Raw genomic sequence first — 9172 nt, forward strand, 5'->3', positions numbered from 1 at the left:
TTTGTCAACCACGATATTTTAAAAAAATGTGAACATTGCTTCCATTTGTGAATAAAGTTTTAAAAAGAAACATTTTCTTGCATTTGTGAACAAATTTTCAAAATCATGCGATGAGATGTGAACAAAATGCGGTCATTGCCATTGAAGATTATGATTATTTTTTCTCCCATTGCAACGTACGGGCCCTTTTGCTAGTAAGTCAATAACATGTTTAGTTTATTTACTAATTAACCTCCCACATTTGTTGTCAATTGTTATTTTAAGCACCTCTTAGCAGCTTGATGGCTAATCTTTTAAGGAGGTGTATTAATGGTGCATCTTGCATTACTAGACCATTTCTATTTCTAATGGACGAGTTGGTTGAATAGTCCCATCACTTTCATCTGGTTTTTTTGTTTTTTTTTGTCTGGTTTTTTTCGCCTTACCTCCCACCATCCCCTTCCCACTATCTTTTTATTCCCAGCTACCGAAATCTGAACGGATCAGAACTTTTCATGTTGACACACATTATTTAGTAATGTCTTTATGGGAGAGAATCAATCACGGTTAATCTCTAAATAATTTGGTTAAGATCCCTAATCCCATTTTCCCTATTCCCCAGCCGCTGCACGTCTCCCTCCACATCTAAGGATGGCAATTTTATCCATGGACATGGATACCCATGGATATCCGACCCGTATGGACAGGGTTTGGATATGCTTTTGCGCCCATGGACAGCGCCCAAACCCGACCCGATTACTCATGGATAGGGTATGGACATAATCTTGTACCCATGGATATACCCAAACCCGACCTGATAGTCTGACTTAATGGGTAATATTCTACTATCCCTACCCCACATTCACATGTCCCACTATAATTTTACCCATTATTATCTAAAACATGCAAAACAAATTGCACAATCTCCACCATAACTTTTATTAGTTGACACTCATTCCCCACCGTAATATTACTTCTGTGCCCCTTCTCATGCTTTTATCTCGTCGTTAAATGACTCCTCATTAAGTATCAGCCTCATCTCATCTTCTTACTCCTCCTGCACCCTAGAGATGGCTGGCACTGTCAGCCTCTACCTCCATGTATGGTGGAGCAATGCAATAGCCAGCACCACTGTCCTGCGACAACGCAGCTCCGTATCCCCTCGACCCCTCCGACATTGCTTTTTCACACATGCATTAACACATGGGTGCAACAACTTATGCGTACATTGTGTTATGCCTTATGTATATGTCTTGAAAGGACCCGATGGATATCCAACAGGTATGGATATCCATTGGGTTTGGACAAGGACACAATTTTTCGCCCATGGGTTTTTTCATGGGCGGGCAAAGACTGTCTTCATGGATGTGGATATGGATTTGATATTGTTCAACCCGATCCAAACCCGACCCATTGCCATCCTTGTCCACACCCCACCTGCCCCTCCTCTTCCATCTTCGATCCAATCTCGCTGCGCGCGCGCCGCCACGAGCTTTCGTCCTACGCTGTTGGCCCTCCCCCCGCGCCCCCTGGTGGTCAAAGGTGGTTCGCCCAACGACCGGGGAAGACGACGAGGAGGACGAGGAGGGAAAAGGTGGACGGCATCGATCGTCGAGATTGTTCGACACGTCGACGTCGTTCCTGAAGCGGATGTTGTGTGATGGGATGGAGTCCTGGATGGGGTCGGCGGCGTAGCCAATCTCTAGGAGATGCCCACATGTGGCCGAATTTCGTGTTTTGACCCTTTTTGGATAGTATTTCAGGATCTGACCCCTGTTTGAATTTTTTTCGAGATTTGACCCTTTTGCTACCGCCAGGGCCTCTGGCGGTAGGGTTAGATAGCCTACCGCCACGGCCCATGGCGGTAGGGGTGCGATGGAGGGGGACGGCGGCCGTTTGACTGCGCTGAACGTCGTTAAGCACCTACCGCCAGGAGCCCTGGCGGTAGGCTGTGCGACCCTACCGCCAGAGCCCATGGCGGTAGGGTCCTGTTTCAGTGTAATGTTTCTGTAACGAAGAATTGAAGGGCCCTGGCGGTAGGCTGTGCTACCCTACCGCCAGAGCCCATGGCGGTAGGGTCCTGTTTTTTATGAATTTAAGTTCAATTGCTTGCTTCTTTTCAAATTCAATATGACAGTAACATTATAGCAAGTTTCACAAATATGACAACAATATCACAGATCTCAAACAATTTAACTTGGGCATCACATACACATTAACAAATTTGAAGTGCATAGAACATTTCAAACGAACTTCAACTAATTAGTAAACGGAGTTCCACATAGTTTGACAAATAGCAAACACATAGATCCACAAATAGCAAACACATAGTTCCACGTAGCTTCATAACCACTAGAAAAGTTCAACCAAAAGAAGTTCAACCAAACTAAAAGAGCCAACTATCGAAGGGCATAATCAGTTGCTCCTTCCCCTCTTGGAGGTACGGTCCTCGTTACTCTTTGAACGAGTCTCTTCGGTCTTCTCCTTGGGTCGTCGAGGAACCGGTCTCTGGAAAGGTTTCGGACTCAGCAAATCCTTCGTCTTCGGATTCCTCTTCTTCGGCAGTTGAGATGCTTGAGACGTTTGAGTTGCTGGAGGTCCATAATCTTCATCGTACTCCTCCTCCCCGTTGCTCTCATCCTCCTCCTCCCCTTCTTCATATGTGGCCTCCTCCTCCTCCTCCTCCTCCTCCTCCTCCCCAACCAACCTAGACGACGAGGGAGCATGGCTCGATGAGCCGATGATACCCTATGTGGCTACAGGCTGATAAGCTTCAACTGACCCAACTCCAGCACACCCAAGCAGCCCTACCAGCTTGCGACAACGCTGCACGAACTTCTGCACACACAATGAAGCAAGGTCATAATAAGTATCAGATCGACTGATTGCAAGTGAAAAAGATGCATCTGTTCCGAGGAGGCTGAAAATGTACCTTCATCGTCCCCCTGACTCTGGTCTCCGATGCTATGCTCCCGGGAAGATCACTTAGTGCATCTGAGGCATCGAAGATGCATCTGTTCAGCTCACCGGACTGCAACGGCATAAGTCAGTCACGATGACGAATAAAATATTTTAAAATCAACCGTCAGTTCGAACTTACCACTCTGTTGATGAGGGGTGCAAACTCCCTAAATCCACTGTGCATGTCTCTAATGCCGGTCTGGTATGCCTGTTCATCGGGGTCAGCCCACTCCAGCTCCGCGATGTCTTCCGCCGTCCATCGAGGCCTGAGACGAAGACGGTGCTTCTGGCCATCATCGTACCACCTCATGTGTCGGCCCAGGTAATCATCCCAGTTAGTCACTCTCCTCTCCACGTCTTTACGGTACCTCCGTCGGTTCCACTCCGTCACATGAGTCTTATGCTCCTCTCCCCAGTCTGTGATCGACTAATTCTTCTGTCGGCTCATCCTGCAAGGCATAAGCAACAAGAATCATCATAAGCGCAATGAGATCATCATAAGCAACAAGAAACATGATAATCTCACGGAGAACAAAGAGCTCACAGGTGGAGCGCGTGGCTGCCGGTATCGGTGGGCTGGCCCGGTGGGGTATGCTGATAAATCCCAAACTGCGTGGCCATGCGTTGTGGCAAATGCCACTCGACGGCGTACACACAGATCATGGGCACGATGCACCGCTAGAGACCACGGTCCGCATCGCACATCACGTTCAGATCAAAGTCCCACTCTCGTTCTTGTCGATACGGGCACCAGATTACCTATTACATATACCTTGGTAAGTTCGCACTCTCGGTCAATAGTGGAATCAAAGAGAAAGGTGTTGGGCGAGTTCATATACTTGCGTATGCGTCAAAGCGTCCAACACGTTGGTGTAGGTCTTGTACGAAGTCTTGTTTAGGCCCGTGTAGAGTTTGACAACGTCCCACTCGTAAGCTATGGTGGGGTTTCGAGTCTCGTCGCCTTCTTCGTCATAGTCTTCCCATGGGCGTCTTCGCAACTTCTCCGGACGCCCCACCGGCAGCCGCTCCCACATCCAAATGGAGAAGGCCCAGACAAAGCCACCCATATTGGACTTATCTCCCGTCCTCTGCGTTGCGTCGTCAAGCTGCAAAACATCAAATGAGGATCAGATATAAGAAAATGTCATGGACACACTTTCGTAGGTAGGTACGCAATTAGACACTCTCTTACCGAACGGTATAGGTAGGCGAGAGATGTCGCCCCCCAACTGTACCTTGCATCCCAGTCCGCTAGGAAGAACAGATACGCCCAGTTGGCAGAGTTCCCGGAGCTGTCTGGAAATACGACCTCCGAGAGAATATACCACAGATCGGCCCTCGCGTACAACTCCACAGTCGCCTCATCTGTGCCTTGGGGGCATGTCTTCCGGTGCTCCGAGAGCCAGATCAACGACACACCGGATGTACGGTTACTCTTGGCACCGGGGAAGTCGCCGATGAGGGTGGTGACCCTCTCCTGCCAGTTGGCCCTCTCCACTCGACCGGTGAGTGCATGACCCTCGATCGGCATTGCAGTAATCATCCCCCAGTCCTCTAGGGTCACCGTCATCTCCCCGCATGGCAGATGGAAAGAATGGGTCTCCGGTCTCCAACGGTCAATCAGAGCTGTGAGAGCCGCGTGGACAAGCATCGGCGGCTGACGCTTGAACGACAGCACGAAACCCAATAGATGGGCTCTCTTGAAGAACGGCGCGTAGCGCTCGTCGTAGTCCATATGCCCATGAACCCCGTGACCCCTCATGCGCAGTGGCTGGAGCGTCTGTCAAAAAGTGAACGCCAAAAAGTTAGGAAATCATTTTCATCAATCCGAGAACTTTGATCAAAATTTCTTTCATATCACTTACCTCTCCATTCTCTATGAAACGGGCACGATGACCCTTGTCGAATGCCCAGTCCAGCATGCAGTACCGTGGGCCGATGTTTTCCGCAAGAGGTGGACGCCTTAATAGAGTTTCATAAACAAAAGCATCATAAGCATAAGCATACATAAACAAACAATGAACTCAAATCATATCAAGATAAAATTTTAAGCATATTCCTCCAACAACATCTACTACACATGATGGATCAAATCATATCAACATGCATCATATCAAAAAAAACCTCCAACATACATCATAGCTTCATATTTTTAAACAAAATTTTCCAAACAACATCTTCATATCATCATATCAACATGCATCATCAAACTAGGGTTCATCTTCACACTAGATCATATCATCATATCACATGCATCATCAAACTAGGGTTCATCCCTTTATCAACATTACATCATAATTTGTTTAACAAAAAAAATTATGAACTAGGGTTCATCTTCACACTAACATATGAACTATTGATTAGAGTACATATCCAATACCACTACTTACTAAAGAACTAAGAACTACAACTACAATCAATCTTAGGTGAAAAAAAATCAATCTAAGTTCAAAAACATGAGGGATTTCAAGCAAATAATGCGTCGAATCGGTAGCAAGTTTGCAAAAACTAATTGGAGGGATCGGAGGAGCTTACGGTTCTCTCCTCGGGGCCATCTCGATCCGCCAAAACGGTGAAGAATCAGTGAAGATCCAATTGGGGGAGTGGAGGAGATGAGAGAGGGAGAGAGGGGCGACTTGGGGGAGAAAAGGATGAACTGCCGACGGGGGGAGAGGGGAGGGGTGGGGAGATGGGCAGGGGCGCGGGGGTTTCGGGGCAAATAACTGCCCGGACCCTACCGCCAGGGCCCTGGCTGTATGGTTAGACAGCCTACCGCCAGGGCCCTTGGCGGTAGGGTGCGACGGAGGGGGACGGTGCCGTCTCCACGCGCTGACGTGGATAAATTTCCTACCGCCATGGGCCGTGGCGGTAGGCTATCTAAACCTACCGCCAGAGGCCCTGGCGGTAGGCAAAAGGATCAAATCTCGAAAAAAATTCAAACAGAGGTCAGATCCTGAAATACTATCCAAAAAGGATCAAAACATGAAATTCTGCCCCCGCATGTTTTGCATCGGCGGGGACACATACAGCGGCACACTCGCCTGTCGCCACTGCCATCATGCTCGACCTCACCGGATGATTGGTCTCGCTGGCTTGAACGTAGATTCTGCCCTACTGGACGCCACAGACTCAGTGCTATCTGCCCATCTCCGTCCAAGGTTTTGCTTTTGTCTCCTTTACCAAAGTAGGTGTTCTAACGGCCGGGAGTTCTTCGTTTTCCTTGTTAGAATAAATCCGAGGTACGCGGTCGATCCACCGAAGAACAAGCAATCACAGATAATGACGATACCGAGATTTGTTAACGAGGTTCGGCGAACTCGCCTACTCCCAGGGGCAATGACTACGGGCACTCCTCCCGAGATACCGCAACACAGGCCACCCGGGCGCCGGCACAAGCCACCATCACCCCTTGCGAGCCTGTCGCTATCTAGTCGTCATGGGTTACAACGTGGGGTGCCTGCTCATATATAAGAGGCCAAGGGTACAACGTGTCCGACTCCGACACTACAAGTATCCTACCCACACTACAACACCAAGTCCAAGCGTAACCCAACTAGTACAAAATATTCGACACAAACACAACAAACTCCACCTTGGCGAATATTCTCCACCACCTTGAATTTGTCCATGCGTCAAACTTCCATGTACTCCGGACTTGTGTTGTCTTCTTCGTAGCTTACTGAGAGCTACTCGACGAGTCTGCCCCAGACCCGCCGCCACCGTGAGACCCTGCTGCTACTCCCGCAACTCCAGTCTCCGTGACTCCACCTGCAATAGTGCTCCCTTGCAACTTGTAAAGATGCGAAGTCGTCCTCTCTCCAATCATCACGGTCACCTCATCTTCTATCATTCTCATGGTCTTCTTATCCCGATCACAACGGAATACCATACCATCATCATGAAGAACACCAAGCGAAATTAGATTCCTCCTTAGCCCTGGCACATGCCTGACTGCCCGAAGCATCCGCTCAACTCCGTCAAACATCTTAATTTTGATGTCACCTACTCCAGCAACACGATAACCTATGTCATCGCCCACATAGGCTAAACCAAACTCATCAGACTTGTACGAAGAGAACCACTCCCTGTTGGGTGTCGCATGAAAAGAGCAAGCTGAATCCAACATCCACGCTTCACCTTTGGTTGACCGCCTGTCTGATACTATGAGAACATCACTACTGCTGTCTGAGTCATCACCATGAGTTGCCTTATTAGCACTTGCCCCACCATTGAATTCTGGACAGTCCTTTCTCATATGTCTCCACTGCTTACACTTGTGACACTGTATATTTTTTTTCTTTTTCTTGTTCTTTTCAGCCTCATATCCCTTCCGCCACTGCTCACCCTTGACTAGCAAACCTTCACCATGAGAGACTTCCACCGCGTTCTTCTTTCTCATATCATAAGATAGCAATGCCGCAGTAATATCCTCATTCTTGACGGTCGCCTTGTCGTGCATCAAAGTAGTGATCAAGTGCTCATAGGATGATGGCAATGAACAAAGAAGCAGAATTGCCCTATCCTCGTCGTCAATAGTTGCACCTAAGCGTGCTAGATCTGTCACGACTTGATTAAAGGCGTTCATATACTCCACAATATCCGACCCCTCCTGCATCCTCATCCCATATAACTTTTGCTTCAGATACACCTTGGTCGTCGCAGTCTTGGACATAAACTGACTTTCCAGCTTCTCCCAGATCTTCTTCGGCGAATTCTCATCCATCACATGATAAATAACCTGGTCCGACAGACACAACCGTATAGTCCCGGCTGCTTTCAACTGTAACTCCTCCCAGTCATCCGCCTCCATCTTAGCTGGCTTGGCTTCCTTCAACAACGCCTTCAAGCATCCTTGTTGTGCCAACAAATCTTTCACCCTTGTCTGCCATAACTCAAAGCTTCCAGTTTCGTTAAACTTCTCTACCTCAAACCTGATACCCGATGGCGCCATGGTCCTTTGTACGACTGACCCTGCAAAAAATTATCCGAGCTTTGCTCGCGATGCCCCAAGTACACGAACAAGATCCGCGTACTAATAGCAAAACCAACTAAAAAAATCCTTCCGGTCTTCACGTGTTCTGCTCCTTGTCTTGGCTCAACTCTTGGATGCTAGCGATTGTTTCGCCTCTGTCCTTGCTTCCGATGGATGCGTATCTATCAATGGATTTACTTCTTGCCGATTCAATCTGTTGTTCTGCGTCCCTGCGGCTGCCTTTTAACGTGCGTTTGCACGACCAACAGTCCGGCCCGGACACGAGGACGTTTCCTCCTCCAAAACAAAATCTCGTACGCAGCCGAACGCTGCCTTGCTGTGCACGGCCCTGGTCGAGATGCCTCCGCTTACGGACACGTACGCCCAACTTCACCAGCCACCGCTGCCCGTGGGTTGCTTGCCTTGCTACAGCCGTGTGTCTTCCACCTGGGCGGCTGCCCACGAACGCGCTTTGGGCTCCGCAGGCAGCCTGTCGATCCATCGACCGACCCTCCCTGCCTGCCCCTACGCGACACGCCGCCGCTGTCGATTGCATGCAAACCACGCAACTACTTCACATCCTCGGATCGATGAATAACAACCTCCTCGTAACCTTGCTCACGATACCACTTGTTAGAATAAATCCGAGGTACGCGGTCGATCCATCGAGAAACAAGCAATCACAGACAACAACGACACCGAGATTTGTTAACGAGGTTCGGCGAACTCGCCTACTCCCCGGGGCAATGACTACGGGCGCTCCTCCCGAGATACCGCAACACAGGCCACCCGGGCACCGGCACAAGCCGCCAGCACCCCTTGCGAGCCTGTCGCTATCTAGTCGTCATGGGTTACAACGTGGGGTGCCTCCTCATATATAAGAGGCCAAGGGTACAACGTGTCCGACTCCGACACTACAAGTATCCTACCCACACTACAACACCAAGTCCAAGCGTAACCCAACTAGTACAAAATATTCGACACAAACACAACATTCCTTAGCATGATTGTGTCAGTTTTGGTCTTCATTGCCGTTGGTCCCCATGTTGTTGCCTCTGATCTAATATATTCTTTCCTTATCTTGCCTGATGTCTAACCTTTTTTTTTGAAATGGAGGCAAAAGATTTGCCTAATCGATTAAATAAGAGAGAGTAGATTAGAGTTTTACAGCAACCACCTTAAACACGGCATGCGAACTACTCACGATATACAATAAGCCCTAGTTTCTTTGCACCAGCTGTAACCCAAAGCTTGGCCTCC

This window comes from Triticum dicoccoides, chromosome 2B, assembly GCF_002162155.2.
Source record: "Triticum dicoccoides isolate Atlit2015 ecotype Zavitan chromosome 2B, WEW_v2.0, whole genome shotgun sequence".
Taxonomy (NCBI): Eukaryota; Viridiplantae; Streptophyta; class Magnoliopsida; order Poales; family Poaceae; genus Triticum; species Triticum dicoccoides.